The sequence below is a fragment of the Mustela nigripes genome, chromosome 2 (assembly GCF_022355385.1).
Source record: "Mustela nigripes isolate SB6536 chromosome 2, MUSNIG.SB6536, whole genome shotgun sequence".
Lineage (NCBI taxonomy): Eukaryota > Metazoa > Chordata > Mammalia > Carnivora > Mustelidae > Mustela > Mustela nigripes.
The window spans coordinates 131,091,114-131,110,733 of NC_081558.1; positions in this window are offsets into that span (position 1 = coordinate 131,091,114).

Below are 19,620 nucleotides of genomic sequence, written 5' to 3' on the forward strand. Positions count from 1 at the left end.
AAAGATTCACTGGGGTTCTGATTTTAAGGAGGTAGAATTTTTCTGACTGGTTATATACTCAGATGAGAAAATATACTCAAAAACAACATTAGAAAATTATTTGATTATTATTTCCTTATAATTAAGTTGTCATTTTTTTATCTGTTACCCTATTCACAGAGAAATATAATCCAGGTTGTGGATTTTCTCTCTTACCACTATGGCTATAGTTCTTGTAGAATTGAATATCTAAGGAAAGCAAAAATACTTGCAAAAGATGCATAGTGTTAATCCTATTTATTTCACAGTACTTAATATTCTCTATGCAGCACAGCCTTTTACTCTCAAACATGAGTAATTTTATATAGTGATACAATTTTCCATATGGGAAAAAAGTTGCTTATTCAGGTGATTTATAATAACTAGTACCAAGAAAGAAAATAGATTTTTTTCCTGTGGTGTAAGGGTATACATTAATCTGAAAACAAAATCCACATTTGCTTTAAATCCTGTATCAATAAACTGACTTAATATTTAGTTTTCATTAAAAGAAAATACCTAGATTAATCGTACGATTAACGAAATAACACCTATTCTCCTGAAGCTGTCTCAAAAAATTGAAGCAGAAGAACTTCCAGACTTTCTATGAAGCCAGCATTACCCTGATCCCCAAACCAGGCAAAGATCCTACCAAAAAGGAGAATTTCAGACTGATTTCACTAATGAATATGGATGCTAAGATTATCAACAAGATCCTAGAAAACAGGATCCAACAGCACATTAAAAAGATTATCCACCATGACCAGGTGGGATTCATTCCTGGACTACAAGGATGGTTCAACATTCACAAATCAATCAATGTGATAGAACAAATTAATAAGAGAAGAGAGAAGAACCACATGGTCCTCTCAATTGATGCAGAAAAAGCATTTGACAAAATCCAGCATCCGTTTCTGATTAAAACGCTTCAAAGTGTAGGGATAGAGGGAACATTCCTGAACTTCATCAACTTCTCAATCCAATCTGAACATCAAAACTATATTACTCATTGGGTTTAGTAATCTAACCTTTTTTTTTTTTTTTTTTTTTTTTTTTTTTTTACCATATAACCCTATACAAATTACCTATACAAATAACCCTATATAAATTACCATTGTGCTTAAGAGTGATACTCCTAAATGCTCTACAGGAGAATGTGGAATAAGATTTCAACCCTTTATTCCCAGAAAGCAATATGTGTCTACTTGCTAACTCTAGTCAGATTCAAAATGTATATTCTTGGGGAAGAAAAGTTACAGTTATCACTAATACTGTATTCTGAGTATGTCCTAGGACAAATAGAGTATTTTAGATGAGCCTGCATGCCTCATGGGGAGGTATTTTATTATGAAGTGCTCTGCTTTTGGTAGCAGATATTTCAGATCCCACCTACCTATTACCACCTGTCTGAACTTAAACAGAGTTTCTACATCTCTAAAATAATAATGTTACCTAACTCATAGGGTAGTTGTACAGAAAAATTAGGTTAACGTTTATAAAATAGTTTTGATTGTACTTCTCCTCTTTTTTGTTTTTTAAGATTTTATTTATTTATTTGACAGACAGAGATCACAAGTAGACAGAAGCAGGCAAAGAGAGAGGAGGAAGCAGGTTTCTGCTGAGCAGAGAGTCTGATGCGGCACTGGATCCGAGAACCCTGGGATCATGACCTGAGCCGAAGGCAGAGGCTTTAACCACTAGCAACCCAGGCACCTCTGTACTTCTCCTCTTAATAAATTATAAATCTTTATTATTTATCTAATACAACTTCTGTTTTTAGAAAATGAATTCTTAATTTTAAAAAGTAGTTACAATAACCTTTTTAAAATAATTTATCAATGGGAGACTACTTCATTGTTACTATGTTTCCTTTTTTAAAAACAAGAAATGAATGAATCTAATGTTCTAACCCATTTTTCATGTAAAAACACAGAAAAATGAATTGATACTTGGCATTAGTGCATTTTCTTGTTTCTGTATTTTAACTCAAGGAACATAATGTATGTACTCATTTTTGCCTTAGAAAACTCTGGGAGAGATACTCTATAAGCATGTGCTTTACAGTGTCCAAACCTACTTATGTTCATTGTGAAGTTTCTTTCAGCAGTACTATAAATTCCCTGGGTATTTTTTTATTAATATGCAGTCTTAAAAGAATCACAGGTTACCCTAAGGCTTATGTCTTTTCAAAAATGTATATTTTATTGTTAAACATACATTGCATGCTGAGCTATAATAACACCCAGCATCATTCTTTACAACTTAACAACTGGGTAAAGGCTGTTCATTCAAATTGGAAAGAATTTAGAAAGTGTCTTAGGAATTAACATATTATGTTTTGTTTTGGGTAAAAGAGAGGTGAATCAGTCTTATGGAGCATTGGGTTATATTGATGTGATTATCTATTGAATCTTTATGTTTCATTTTACATTCTTCTGCACAATTGAGACAAGGGACGTACAAATTGGAAAATAAAGTGTTTTTTTTAAAATATTTTCAAAAACCATTAAAAATTTCTTACAGGACAGTTTTTCTGATGTATAATACCACCTGAAATAGGGACTCATTATGTTTTTAAATGCCCTAAATTCTCTATATGCATTTTTTTCAAAATATAATGTTTGCAAAAGAGATATACAATGGAAATATTCCAAGCTCTATGTATGTGAAAGTTTGGTTATAAAAGATTGTTTCCCTAAAGAAACAGACTTAAAAATAAGCTTCATTTTTTAGGTAAAACATGATAGGCAGTTAAAGTTTCTGGCCTTCTGGTTTCTGGCCCATTGTGGTGTTTACAATTGAACTGGTTACCTAATATTTTATTTCAGTAATCCAGAAAAACAACCAATTTATTACTTGCAGCTGGCATCCGGGAAGTTGGGTGGGTCCCAAAAGAAGATTGTCTATTTTTCTTGCCCATGAATCTCTCAAGAACTTCTCCTCTTTTAGTTGTTCCACAAAAAAGTGACAAGAACATACAAGGGCACATAGTAGAGTTGTTAGTAAAAAGGCAAATATTCACTAAAGATAAAAGTTTTCAAGTCTGATCAGATAATCAAAAGCTTCCTAAAATGACTAATTTATTTATATGAGACAAATATTCACATTTGACTCTATCAATAAAATAATGAGAAAAATCTAAATCAGAAATTTAACCTATCACACTATCTAACATGGATAGAGACAGAGGACTGACAACATTATAGTGGGACCCCGCGTAAAATAAAAAAGCAATGTCCCTTTCTCAAATATGGTTAAAAATTTTAAGACAGCAATAACAGCCTTAAACTAAGCACAAAGCCCTTTTTAAGCATGGGGCCCTAGATGAATGCATAAGTCACAAGCCTGTTAAAGTTTCTGTCCTGGTTGAAGTCTCAACGGACCTCAGAGGAAGATCCAATTTGAGGGTTTGGGGTCATGACTGTCTCCAATGAAGCTCAGTGAAACTCCAAGATTGCTGAATATTGGCTTTCTCTTTCTCTTTTTAAGACAGTCCTCTGTCTCTATCCATGTTGAGATAAAACTGAGATTATTCTCCCTCTCTCTCTCTCTTTTTTCCTCTAAGATTTTATTTATATATTTGACAGAGAGAGAAAAACAGCACAAGCAGGAGGGGAGCAGAGGGAGAAGGAGAAGCAGGCTCCTCATTGGGCAGAGAGCCTGAAGTGGTGCTTGATCCCAGGAACCTGGGATCATGGCCTGAGCCAAAGGCACATGCTTAATGATCTGAGCCACCCAGGTGCCCCAAAGCTGAGATTATTCTTACTGAAGGATGGGAGCATAATACCTTGACAGAGTCTTGGTAGTATTTAAAGGGGAAGAAAATGAAGTTAGAATACTTATGTATTTTAGAGTCTAGTTTAGGATGGTCTTTCATCTGAGGTCTTTATTGTGATTGGGTAGTAATTATGATATTATAATCAAAATTATAATACATGAGGATTTTAAGGTGAGGATTCTGAAGAGTCTTGGGGAGTCTACAGTCATGTAATGTTCTCAGTTGAAGAGATAAACAGTTTGTTGTTCATTTAAATGAGTTTTTCAGGAAGTACCAGGAATGAACAATGAAGTTATTGTAACTTTTCACTTCCTAGACAAGAGTCTCCTTTAATGGTAAAAACATGTTAATTAGGACAGAAATAGAATGGAATATAGAGTCAAGAATAAGATTTTACTAAAAAAAAAAAAATGTTATTAAACGAAATCCTTTCAATATAGGTAACTGGTATAGTTCCTTGTCTCACATTGGGGAAAGTATAAGAATGAAAGGGTATGGGGCGCCTGGGTGGCTCAGTGGGTTAAGCTGCTGCCTTCAGCTCAGGTCATGATCTCAGGGTCCTGGGATCAAGTCCCGCATCGGGCTCTCTGCTCGGCAGGGAGCCTGCTTCCCTCTCTCTCTCTCTCTCTGCCTGCCTCTCCATCTACTTGTGATTTCTCTCTGTCAAATAAATAAATAAAATCTTTAAAAAAAAAAAAAAGAATGGGTAATTTCCAAGAGCTAGCTGAAAGAGAGAGAGAGAAGGAAAGAGAGGGGAAGAGAGAGAAGAGGAGACTCCCTTTGGACTGAAGACTATCTTGAACATTTTCCTTTACGTTGACTTGCCCGAGAATAATCATTGCCTGTCGCTTCATTGCAGCAAAACAGCAGTAGCCACCTGGATCCCTACATTATATGAAAGGTGCATTAAAGCTCTCTTTTAGTGAGGGCTTAATTAACACATATGCAGATTGACAAGCTACATTTGAGCTTTTATTCCTCAATCCACTTTCAGTCTCAAGTCCCTGCGTTGGTTGATTTTAATTGTGTAAGACTGCCTCTCCCCATTTCTGTTTTATGCTAAGGATTTAAGGGAGAATTCTTGACCAGTAGAGTCTGTGCTGTCATGGCAGTGAGAGTAATTGACAGTCTTTCTCTGATGTCTGAGCCTCTTTCTAGATTTATCAGGACCAATACAGCATTAGGTATTGCTTTGGCCTTTCTCTATTATAAATTTTTACAGAGTATTGATATCTCCAGAAAAAGAAAGATGCCAAACTGAAATATATATGTATATATATGTAAGTACATACATGTATTTACATATATTGTATACATGTATATACATAAATATATATGTTCATATATATATGATTATGAAACACATACATACATACACATATTTAGATATATACAGTAACATGATAGCAACATGAACCAAAAGCCATTTAAATGGAATTATATAAAACTTTTACTAATAAACCTATAAAGGTTAAACAAACGAACAAACAAAAAACCCTAAGATAGAATATATGTCACCAAAGATCTAGCTAAATGTTGAAGGCAGAATGGAAAGATAAAAAATAGGCAATAAAAAAAAAAACCTAAGATCAGGAATCTAGAAATAAAAGAGCCAATGTTGGGATAATTAAAAGCACATAAGAAAATAATTCAAATAGGAAAAAAATATTTGAAGAAATATAGAAGATACATGATTCAGAATTAAGAATTCTTTGAAAGTGTCCATCAAATGCCAAACAGAAAATAAAATAAATAACCATGACCTGGGTATACTACGATGAAATTTGAAAATGTCTGAACATAAGGGAAAATATGAAAGTATTTGTAAAGATGGTTAACTCAGAGGAAAAGAACAAAGTAAGTTTTTTTTTTAAGATTTTATTCATTTATTTGACAGACAGAGATCACAAGTAGGCAGAGAAGCAGGCAGAGAGAGAGGAGAAAGCAGGCTCCCTGCTGAGCATAGAGCCCAATGGGAGGCTTGATCCCAGGACCCTGGGATCATGACCTGAGCCAAACACAGAGGCTTTAACCCACTGAGCCACCCAGGTGACCCAAAATAGATTCTCTTGACAAAAACATTGTATGCAAGAAGATAATGAAAATGAAGTATTAAAATTTAGTTAATGGAGGAAATTATTTTAAATTATTATTATTATTTAAATTATTTTAAACCTACAATGTTATAATCAGAAAATTTGTATTCAAGTAAGTTATGAATATATTCTTACACATGTAAATCCACATTGCTCATAATAAAAACAATTTCAGCTTAAGTATATGATACTATAAAAACAAATATATGATCTGTTACAAAATATTTAGGAAGTAAAATAATACAATACATGAATATTCATAATAAAAACAGACTATAAAAATGAGTATATGGATAAAACGCAGAACTAAATTCTAGGTATTATCTAAATAATGTAAAGAAGCAGAGAAATACAAAAATACATGAGTACAAGGCTTTTATAAAGAAAGTAAATAATAATTTAAAAATCAATTTGGGAAATAATTCAAATATGTGTGTAGAGTAGGGGGAACACCATAAGAACAACATATAACATAACCAGTTCTTCATACAACTGTAGCGATAATAGATGTATGTGCATTAAACCTACCAATTAAAGGACTTTCAAATAGTTTTTAAGAACAATACCTAATTTTATGTTCTCAATAGAGAGATCTTTTTAACACGAAAAAACCCCACAGAGAGCTTGAAAATAGATTGATGGAATAAAGCATAAGAGGTAATTATGGACCCCCCAAATTTGAGGTTTTTAACTTTACTATCTATAAAAAGAATTATATAATTAATAAATCATTTCAATTTACTTGTTATTAATTATTAATTGACTAACAAATAAACTGATTTATTATAATAAATTATATTAACAATAAAATTTTCTAAAGGAAAAATAATGCATACAAATAATATATATAAAACTAGAAGCTATATTCATTACTATTCTAGCAAACCTTAAAATATATCATGATAATTTATAAAAGTACAAAGAGAAAGATAAACCAGCATTGCAATTAGTTATTTTAATATACTTTTTCCAGAAACTGATTAAGTAGACAAAACACACAGATAAAAAAATCTAAATGATACTATTCATTAGATTGATTTATTAGATATACTGATTTCAATACACACTGTTTATTTCAATACACATTTTTCCAAGTACACAGGAAATCTTACAAAAATAGACTCTGTATCAGGCCAAAATTTAAACCTCAACACACCAAAAGATTAATGTCTTATATATTACTTTCTAGGACAATAATGCAATAAAGTTAAAATAACCACAGAAGTATACCCTAAAATAATTAAGTGGATATTTAAAAAATTATCAGTATGTTAAAAGGAAATATTTTTTAAATAAAAAATAACAAACTTATAATTTTAAACTTAGACAAATAAACACCTAGAAAATTATCAGAAAAAACAGTGTGTGGGTCATGATGAGGGTTATGAAAACCAACCATGATTATAAATTACTCATATTAGAAAATACTATGTTAATAGTTGAAAACTTTAAAATTATAAATTTAAGATTTTTTCTTTGTTTTAAGATTATTTGTTTTAAGATTATTTATTTATTTGAGAGAGAGAGAAAGGGAGAGAGAGCATGAACGGGGAGAGAGGGAGAAGCAGACTCTCTGCTGAGCAAGGAGCCCCATGCAAGGCTCCATCCCAGGACCTTGAGATCACCACCTGATCGGTCAGATTCTCAACTTATTGAGCCACCCAGGTGCCCCTTGCTGAACCAGACTTTAAACAGAAGGAATTTTTAATTTTTTTCAAGATTTATTTATTTTAGAACGAGAGCAAGTTGGGGGGGGGGGAGGAAGAGAATCAAGCAGACTTCCTCCAGGGTGGGGAGCCCCACACGGAATTCCATCTAATGACCCATGAGATCATGACCTGAGCTGAAACCAAGAGTTGGTGGCTAAGTCGTTTGAGGTGCTCCAAAACAGAAGGAGTTTTGAAACGTGCAATAAATTGCAAAGCTCTTTGATACTTTACTCTTTGCACCAAGGTCCCACGAATTTTCTTCAAAGTACTATTTCTAGAATTTTGTTTGTTTTTGTCATTCTTCAATATGATTGAGGATGTTGGAACCTGGCCCTGGAGCATAGTTTGTTTTTAAACATTAAAAAAATAGCCATCTAGGATCCAAACCCAAATTTTGTATATCTTCCAAATTAACAGAAAAAAAGAAAATGAAAGAAAGGGATCATACAGATCAAGTTATAAAATAAACAGTGGATCTCACTTTGCTAGTGTGAAAATAGATAGAAAATTTCCCTTAAGTGATATGACTTTATTTTTTCTTTTTTTGGTATAACTTTAACAAACACAGTAATACATTCCAGAATTATTATGCTATCATCTAGGTCATTGATAATTCTACTTCCGGAGTGATACCTGTAGTGCAGAATACCCTTACACAAAGCAAATAGTATATGAATAATCAGAAATCAAAGGGAAGATAAATAGTTATAAAATTCAGCATAACTACCATCCCTATTATTTGCAACAAAGACATCCAGCCGAGGTCTGGATTAATTTATTTACTGGTTAAGTACATTACACTATGTTGATTGATTGACATTGGAAAGTCATGTCACTGATAAAACCAACAGGCTTGGATTTTTCTTAGAGTTATACAAAGTATACTCAACATTTTTTTTTTACATAAAGTATTTTATGTTGTAGTGATGCACTCAAATATTAACAGCATTTAATCCATAGGGACTAAATGATCCACAATGACTACAAATATATGAATATAAGTCAATGGGGATGGGTTAACTAATTTATGAACGTGAAATCAGACATGACTAAGAACATCAGATTGATTTTTATTAAATGTACCAAAACTCATAGATCCAAAACAATGCTCTTTTCTTGCCTACACTCACTCACTCACTCTAGGAGGATTATAAATAACTAATTTATATTCTCTTTACAAGCAAAAAATATATATATATATATATATATATATATATATATATATATATATATATGTGGAGATTGACATATACACACCAATGATTCTCTGAGCTTTACAAGCTGTTATTGATCATTTGGATGTTAATAGGAGTTTTGTACATAATGTACTGCCCTGGACACTAAACAGAGGGAAGATAAACCTCTCCTTCAAAATTTGGTTCAGAGCAATGCCAAGGACTTTACACATGAACCAAAAAAGTATGAAAACTTCCATATACATAATGAGGTTTCTGTGGAGAGGTAAAACTAATTTGGAGTTTTATGTCAGTTTTAAAGCAGAGTCTGGATGAGGATTTCTATTCAGGACAGCCAAGGCCTTCATAATTTGAGCCTCCCCAGACGTGGGACAGAGAAGAAAGGGGTCATTGCAGGGCATGAAATCTGTCAGGCAACAAACATCAAATATGGAGTTGAACTCTTTATTACATGCCTTCTGATTAATTACAGAAATTCTGACACAAACTACGTCAAATGGATTTCTTGAACTTGTTATATGCAGTATCACTTAAAAATGCCTACAGTGGAAAATAGTTACTGCTTTTCCCAAATACATAGAACCAAGTATGTTTTCTTCACATTTTTTTAAAGTTTTAATGCAGTATAAATGCAAAAGATTAAGTTCAGTTTTCTCCCTTTGTAGTAAAACAAAACCTACAGGGAATAGGGTGATAAATAAATTATTACTATTAAGGATAGGGCTAATTTAGAGAGCTCTGTGATTTTTAACAAGTCTCGAGACCTAAGCCTCAGCTTCTCCTATCTAATTTGAAAGTAATCTCTGCCAGTACTTACTTCCCCTTATTATACTGAGCTTCAAATATACATGTGCAGCTATTTTAAAAATGTAAATAAGAATGAGGTCATCTTTATACAATTTTAATATACCTATAAATTTGTTAAATGTTCATAAATTAATTTTGTCTTCAAAAACTTGGTAGAACTAAGGAAAAAGAACCTAAGAAGAATTTGTTCACTTTTTATTTATTTTACTTTTATTTTGTTTATATTAAATGTAGTCATCAGAGAACCTGTCTAGATATATAATAATCAGAAGTATATACCTAGGCATTCAGCCCACTGGAACAAATATGATAGAAGTCTATAAGAGTAGGTAAGTTCATTATAGGTGTTTATTCCTAGTGTTCCAAAAAACAAAAAATCAAACCAAAAACAACAACAATAACAACAAAAAAAAATCAGATCGATCTCAAAAGCTAGACTACTCTTATACATGAATCAACACTTAAGATTACCAATAGTTTTGTCATATCACAGGCTATTTTTTAAATATTTTATTTATTTATTTATTTATTGGGGAGAGAGAGAGAGAACAAGCAGGGAGAGCAGCAGAAGAAGCAGAAGCAGGCTTTCTGTTGTGCCGAAAGATCATGGACTATTCTTGATTAGCTATTCTAATACTCAAAGGAAAAAGCTGTATGACTTGAAAGAATAGGAAAATTGTGTTTACTAATCCCAAACTGAATAATTACAATTTTTATATGATCTAAAATATGTAATTGAGTACTGTGCAAAGAGGAGACAAGCTCCCTGGGAAGGGAGTATCCAACCTGTCTCACTTACTAACCAGAATGTGCTGTTTGATAGGAGCTAAGTTACATACCAGGACAAGTAACTTCCTTTTTTTTTTTTTTTTCCTAAGATTTTATTTATTTATTTGCGAGAAGGAGAGAGCATGAGCAGAGGGAGAGGCAGAGGGAGAAGGAGAAGCACACTCTCCACTGAGGAGGGAACCCACATGGAGCTATATCCCAGCATTGTGAGATCATTACCTGAGCTGAAAGCAGACACTTAGGTGACTGAGCCACCCAGGTGCCCCAAGGACAAGTAACTTCTCATAAGACTGCAGCACTCACCTAATGAGCCTTTTATTTGTCCAACTTTGTCCAAATACTTCAGTAAAAATTTATTTTTCTGAATTCCATATCTGTGAAACTGTAAAATATAAACTGCAATAACTGTCAACAGGTGCTAAAATAATTTATTGTTTCACTACTAAAAGAACAAAGAGCTTATTTGGAAATGCTAATACTTAAAAGCATGATTTCAGATATTCTGAAGGTTATGTAGCTTGAGGAGAATCTGTTATAACATGTTATCTTATGAAATCATTTTCATAACACACTTGTACTTAAATACAAAATTTGAGTAATTATTATTTGAAAAGCTTAAAATTTTATTATTATATGAATTTTGCTTGCAGTATATGGTTATGGTACACAATGAGTGCTATTGCAAATGTTCTATGCATTTAAACACTCAGTAAAAATATCTGTTCAACTGCTTAAATTACAAGTATAAATAGTATTCAAATATCCATATGTTTATACACTGTATAGTCAGTACATATACTTAAAGCAACTGCATTGTTCTTGCTAAGCATTTCTCCTTATTTTTGAAATTGATTTTCTTTGCAAAGGAAAAAATGAGAAGCTTGCTTGGAGAAAATCTATGCCTTGGGGGTATTTTATAATGAATGACTTGGCTTTTTTTGTGAAAGTGCTTGTACTATTTTGAGAAATGGATATACAGTAGGATGGTTACCAGCAGTTTGCTTTGTTGTAATTTCTGAAAAGCAGCTTGCTGTGTTTCAGAGAATAATTGATTTTTTAAAATAGTACTCTCTTAGCTAAGGACTTATTTTGTATCATTTTTCTTATTGCTTTCAAAAAAACAGATGTTTAATTACATATTACATAAGTATGCACAATTAAATTACATAGATGTATTTTTCATTTTAAATTAAGAGAAAATCAAATATTAATGATGAATATCTTTAGCATAGATTAAGATATTCAAGCATTCTCAATTGCAAAGTTCCATAAACAAGGTAATTGAGCATACATGAAGCTATGTGTCACTATTATTCTGCAAATATTTATGAATATTTCCCTGACTACCCAAATCAGTTACTCAAAACCAAAGATTTGATTCCTAATCTTTTCTGACATTACTGTTTCCTTTTCTTATCATTTTTTCTACTACTGCTCTTGTTAGGTTGTTTTCTTACCCTTCTCCCATCCATTTTTCATTCTCTAATTTGTTGTTCAACTGGTAAATCTTCATTTCAGTTGTGCTTTTATCAAACCATATGACAAAAATACAGGAATTAGATCTAAAAACTATTTGCAAGGGAAAAATTGGTTTAATTAGTAAAATGTATATCCATAGAAATCAACAACTCATAGAATTAAAGTAACTCCCTCGATGTCATCTCTTTTCCTGAAGACTTATATTTCTTTTACCCACAGTTGGTAATTTCACTTAACTAATTTTCTATGTTAGCATAGAAAATTAGTTAAGTGAAATTACTCTATCTCCAATAAAGTCCTATCTCTAATAGGAGACTCTATCTCCAATAGAGTCCTAGAAAAGTTTTATATTATTTGATTCATCTTTATGGATTTTTTTCCCCTTATTTTACGATTCCTGTGGGGATTATAGAATTGCTGTTTTTGGTCAAGTTATCCAATGACAAATTAAAATGTTCTCATTTAGTTAACTCTACAATTTATAATGATGTACTATTTTTTTTTAAATTTTCACTAGTCTTCACATTACTTCAGAATCTAGTCCAGAATTAGCCCTAATTTGATGGCATGTAATTCTGTATTAGGAAGTTACGTGGAATAACTGACAAAAATACTATACATATCTTTAATGTTAAAATATCACAATTCCTACGTTTAATTACATTTATGGTCCTCAAAATATATTGAGATATTTTACATATTTTTACGTATTTTACTGTGTCATCTCTTTGACATAGTCTATTCAAGTAATTATATCATTAATTCTCAAATTATGAGATTACAAGGATCAAAAGTTTTACTCCATTAGCTAATACACACAGGATATTAAAACTCATATACAGAGGGGCATCTGACTGGCTCAGTGTTGGTTAAGGCTTCGGCCTTCAGCTTGGGTCATGATCCCGGGGTCCTGGGATCGAGCCCCGCATCAGGCTCTCTGCTTAGTGGGGAACCTGCTTTCTCCTCTTTCTCTCTCTCTCTACCTGCCTCTCTACCTACTTGTGATCTCTCTCTCTGTCAAATAAATAAATAAAATCTTAAAAAAAAATCATATACACAGAGGTCATGGTGGTCCCATTCAGTCTGTGCCCATAGGGAGAATGAAGGGTAAAACAGATTAGATGATTTACCTATAATGTTTTAAAATTGACATTAACTTCTATTTTCATGGATAACAAATGAGTAAATATACTTTTCATTTACTTTCATGAATATTTAGAAAAACAAGTGAACATTAAGATGCATTTTCATCAAAATTGAATCTCTGACATTTACATAAATAATTACTACTATCTTACAAAATATGTAATTCTAAACATTGTTTTCTGGAAGGTGGTAAATTGTTTTTTTATTCATGATCTTCTTGTCTATATAATCCATGCTGGTTTATAAAGATTAAAATATTTTTTATTTCTCTAGGGATTTATAGTTTTTAGAACATTTTAATTATATAGTATTATTTAATGATATATTATCTTTCTCATTCAACAAATGAAGAATATAAACTACAAAATACTTTAAAAATATAGCTCCAAAACAGGAAATAATAATCAATGTCTCATCATGTTCTCTACAATGCATTATGCATATAAATCAGAAAATATAAGGCATTCTGTTCATGATTATTAAAATATTAGGTATCTTATTTTTATAAATGTTGCCTGGAAATAAAAGCTTCCGCCTTTGCTTCTGATTGTTTTCAGTCACCCTTATTTACCACTATAATTTTTCCACACTTAGAAGATCCATACATAAATTAACAGCCTGTAGAACCAAAATTTAACCCTCTTTAAAATAAAATAACATTGGATAATTTGGGAAAGATAGTGGTATAGGAAATGCCAAGAATCTGTTTCCTCACCTAGGGAAAATTGCACTAGTGGGATATGTTTGATGTAAATATGTTGGAATTCTGTAATATATTGAAGGTTTGCAACTTCCAGAGAGAGACTTGGATGGTAAAGAGTGGCCGATTTTGTAATTTCAGTTCTTAGCACAGTAGTGGCTATCTTTCCTCAACCCCCCAGCCCTATGGCAGACATCTGTACATATACTTCTGGAACATCCACCACATGGTCTGAAGAAGCTAAACTGGGGTTAAAGGATCCCATTCTTCAAATATCAGAGATCTGTGCTCTGATCATCAGTTGCTGATTCTGGTTACAGAAATGCAAAGAGGCTGGTGGCCATTTTTGATATGTCTCCCCTGCAGTTAATTGTAAGCTCGCCCTTCCTTTGGCTGAAAACACTTGCAGGGAACTTAAAGGGCCAGCACCCTTGCCTCCCCTTTTTATTTATCTCCTTTTCTCCATTTGGAAGCCAAAAATTAAAGACTTAGCCATTGAAAAAACTACAGCATACATGAAGAAAATTAGAAAATGAACCATGATGTCCTGGAAAAGACCCAGGAAAGACATGAAAAGACCTTAAATTTATACACCAGGTTGATTATCAGCATAGAAGTGGCCTATAAGAATCAGAAAAACAAAAACAGTATCAAAAAGGAACAAATGATGGGAAAGGCAAGAGAATCTAATTTCTAGAGTTACCACATTATTAGATTCAAATGTCTATTTTTCAACAATACCAACAAAAATCACAAAGAAATAGGAAAAATCAAAGTAAAAGACAGAAACAGGTAACTACGGCATATTCAAAGGCAAAAAAAATAAATCAACAGAAACTGTTCTTGAAAAAGCTATGATGGCAGATTTACTAGACAAACACTTAAAACAAGGCCTTAAATATGCTTGAAGAACTAAGGTAAGGTGAGGAACAAGTCAGAAAAATGGTATATGGATAAATTGAAAATATCAAGAAGTTAAAAAAAATAAAAGCCATAAAAAAGAGTCTAGAGTTGAAATATATAGTAACTGAAATGAAAAATTCACAAGAGAAATTCACAGGTAAGTTTGAGCAGGCAGAAGAATCTGTGAACTTGAAGATAGGACAATGGGAGTGATGGAGGTTGTGCAACAGAAAAATAAAAGAATGAAGAAAGGCAAACATAATCTAAGGAACCCTTGAAACCCTGGACACACTGTTCTTGAATGCTCATAAAGGCAGAGCTCTCTGTGTATTAGTACATTCTCTGTCTCTATGCTCAATCTCTCTGTGTGGCCTTTGGGCATGTCATGTACCCTCCAGGATTTGTGATTAATAAACCTTGTTCCTTCCAAGTTTCTTAATGGTTGTTGCTGAGATGCATCTTGCAATCATAAGAACCACAAAGGCCAGCTGGTCCACAAAATTGGCTCTGGTTGAGTAAATGTCTGTGGGGGCTGCCCCAAGTAGAATGGGCCCTGGTGAGCACCTCCCATTCCTGGCTGATAGCATTAGTAGGAATAGGCTGAGACCAATATAAAAAGCATAGATACACATGATTTCTCAGACCCCAGTGCAGGAAAACATGCAGGGACATGCAAAATTAATGTTATAATACATGTCTAATGTTACAAATTACACATGAACTGATATAATATAAATTTAACATGGACTGCAATAAGTTAAAATGACATATTATAAATTCAAGAGTGACGGTGAAAAAAAGAGCTATAATTAGTAAGTCAATTAAGAGATAAAAATGGAAAACCAGAAGCTTCTCAACTAATCCAAAATAGGGAATGAAGAAATTAGGAATACAGAAAGGAATAAATAGAAAACACATCAAAAGTTGATATTTTTAAACTTAACCATATTGAGTATTACTTTAGTGATCATTACATTAAATGTAAATTGATAAACTAATTAAAATGTGGAGATTTTCATGGTGGATAAAAAAGAAAAACAACCATCTTTTGTATACAAATTGGTTGAGAAATTTATTCAAGCTTTCTTTCTATTCAGCATTAAGCATTAAGCATTATTCTTCTTTCTATTAAGTATTAAGATATGCTTTTTTGACTGCTTCTTCAACTAATTACTGAGAAAGGAATGATAGTACAACCAACTACAATTTTAAATATCTTACTTTCCTTTTATTTTTGTGAGTTTTACTTCCTTTATTTTGAATATATGTTCATAAGTGTATACATATGCATATACACATATTTATACAATTGTTTCTTCTTAAAGAATGAACTTTTGTCACTGTAATTTCTTTTCCCAAATATTACTTTGTATAACATTAATAAAGCCCTTTCAGTTTTCTTACCATTATCATTTAGTATTTGCATTTTTTCCATCTCTTCACTTAATACATCTGACTTTTTGTAAACTGTTTGTTAAAATTTATTTTATTGATCAACTCTAGTGTTTTGTTTACAGTTTCATTTCACTAGAGCCTCTTTTTTGTTTAACTTTCAGTATTTATCCCAATAAATTTATTCGATGGAATGTACTGTGGTATTTAATTTTTTTTTAAGATTTTATTTATTTATTTGACACAGAGAGATTACAAGTAGGCAGAGAGGCAGGCAGAGAAAGAGAGAGAGGGAAGCAGACTCCCTGCTGAGCAGAAAGCACGATGTGGGACTCAATCCCAGGACCATGAGATCATGACCTGAGCTGAAGGCAGTGGCTTAACCCACTGAGCCACCCAGGTGCCCTGGTATTTAAAATTTATATCCCAAGACAAGATGAATAACTTCAACATATAAAAATCTTTTACAAGTAATGAAAATATCTATAAACTGACATTACATGGAAATGAATGGATTTCTTTAAAAAGAAAAAAAAACTATAAGCTATAAGAAAGAAATAACCTTGTTAGTATTAAAATATAAAAGTTAAGCAATAATGTGATGATATTCTCTTCCCATTTGACTTAAAAAAATGACTATTGAGTAAAGATAGTACTTCAACAAAATGAATAGTCTTTATACATCTAGCTATATTGATCGCATAGTTCTAGAGCATTAACTGACAGCATATGCCAAAAGATATAAACTTGAACATGCACTTTATATCAATAGTAACCATTTCAAGGATCCAAAAGATAAAATAATATAAAATAATAAGGCCTAATCATATTCTTTTATTAATTCTTATACACCACTGACCTAAACATGATTTTTATACAACACTGACCTTATAATTTTTAAGCCTTTAATATGACAATTTTGGTTTCACTATATGGTTTCATATTCTTCTTGATATGAACTCTTAAATATTGTAGCTTGGTTTGGTCTTTATTCCTTTATTACAAAGAATCCTTCTACATGACTATGAAAATACTTAAAAACATATATAAGCATTCATTGCTTTGTTTTTGAATTATTGTGAGGAGTATTGAGTACCATAGCTATGATCACTGAATTTAACTTGGGGAGACAAAGCTAAAAGAAAGTTTCTTATGTAATGTTGATCATTATGGATTATATCAAGTCAAATTCTGGGGAGATATTCAGAGATGGATAGTATGTGACTGGTATTCTTTAGATCCCTGATTTTTGCATAACAAAGTGTCATATATTTGTAGCACAGATTTTTAAAAACATATAAATCATAGATAAATAGATAGATATTCATGTTAAAAATCAAAGGTTTTAAAAAGACAAGTAAATAATTCTCAAATCTTTCAATTTAGAAGTTCTCCTTACCAATAAATTCTATATATATTTAGAAGATAAGTAAATATAACACTTTGCATTTTCTTACATAGCATTTCAGATTAAGTGTACAGCAAATTATTTTCTAAGAAACAAAACCTCAAGAACACAAAGTCCCTTACAGTCAGTAAATTTCCTCAATAAAGAATGCCAGATTGAATTTCTACTGCATGAAATTCCAAAATATAGGAGGTTATTTTAGAAAAGGATCCCAGAAACTAAATTTGTGGTACAATATAGTAGCAAAGCCATAGTCCTTAAAAAAAATTACTTGAAAATTAAGCCATCCTTAATACATGTCAATGAGGATATCAGATTTTTTGTTTTGTTTTGTTCTTTGAAGATTTTATTTATTTGACAGAGAGATCACAAGTAGGCAGAGGCAGGCAGAGAGAGAGGAAGGGAAGCAGGCTCCCTGCCGAGCAGAAAACCTGATGTGGGGCTCTATCCCAGGACTCTGGGATCATGACCTGAGCTGAAAGCAGAGGCTTTAACCCACTGAGCCACTCAGGCACCCCAAGGATATCAGATGTTTTAAGAAAAAAATAAAATATTTTGATAAATATGGCTCATATAAATTTCATATAAAAATAATAATAGGAGGGACACCTGGGGGCTCAGTTGGTTGGACAACTGCCTTCGGCTCAGGTTATGATCCCAGAGTACCGGGATCAAGTCCCGCATTGAGTCCCGCATTGGGCTCCCAGCTCCATGGGGAGTCTGCTTCTCCCTCTGACCTTCTCCTCTCTCATGGTCTCTCTCATTGTCTCTCTCTCTCAAATAAATAAATAAAATCTTTTTTTTTTAAGATTTTATTTATTTATTTGACAGAGAGAAATCGCAAGTACACTGAGAGGCAGGCAGAGAGAGAGAGAGGGAAGCAGGCTCCCTGCTGAGCAGAGAGCCCAATGTGGGACTCGATCCCAGGACTCTGAGATCATGACCTGAGCCGAAGGCAGCGGCTTAACCCACTGAGCCATCCAGGCGCCCAAATAAGTAAAATCTTTAAAAAAAATAGGAGTTGTTATTATGGTAGAGAACTCAATTACCTAAAAATATATACATTGAATAATTGGAATAATGGTGATAAATTTGATATGTTTCCTCTTTAAATTCCATGCACACTTTTAACAGTTTTTGTCAGAACCACTGAAACCTTCAGTTCAGGCCTAGTGCAACCTCATATATTAGTACATTCTGTCACTGTCCATCTATATACTACCTGAATTTAATAATTTAGAATTTTTTATGCTGAGTGAAATAAGTCAAGCGGAGAGAACCCATTCTTCATAGAGGACAAAAATAATGCATCAGAAACTCCTATCTACATTAAAAAATAAATAAATAAATAAAAGAGAGACAGAGAGAGAGCATTAGAGAAGGAATAAATACAAGTAAGACACATTTAGAAATTTTCTTCTGATGCTCAAATAGATAACAATTCAAAATGATAATAGAACAATGTATTAGGGGATTATAACTTATAAGTAAGTGAAATGAGTGACACCTAGTAAGTAAGGTATGGGAACATTCAGTTATAAGCTACCTATACTCCCTCTGAAGTGATATAGTGTCATTTGAAAGTGGATTTAGATTACTTATAGATATGTATTGAACATTTAGAAACAATCATTAAAATTACAAAATGTTCATCACTAGCCATCAGAGAGATTCAAATTAAAACCACGTTGAGATACCACCTTACACCAGTAAGAATGGCCAAAATTAGCAAGACAGGAAACAGTTGTGTTGGAGAGGATGTGGAGAAAGGGGAACCCTCTTACACTGTTGGTGGGAATGCAAGTTGGTGCAGCCACTTTGGAGAACAGTGTGGAGATTCCATAAGAAATTAAAAATACAGCTTCCCTATGACCCTGCAATTGCACTACTGGGTATTTACCTCAAAGATACAGATGTATAGTAAAAAGAAGGGCCATCTGTACCCCAATGTTCATAGCAACAATGGCCACGGTCACCATACTGTGGAAAGAACCTTCAATGAATGAATGGGTAAGGAAGATGTGGTCCATATACACTATGGAGTATTATGCCTCCATCAGAAAGGATGAATACCCAACTTTTGTATCAACATGGACGGGACTGGAAGAGATTATACTGAGTGAAATAAGTCAAGCAGAGAGAGTCAATTATCATATGGTTTAACTTATTTGTGGAGCATAACAAATAACATGGAGGACA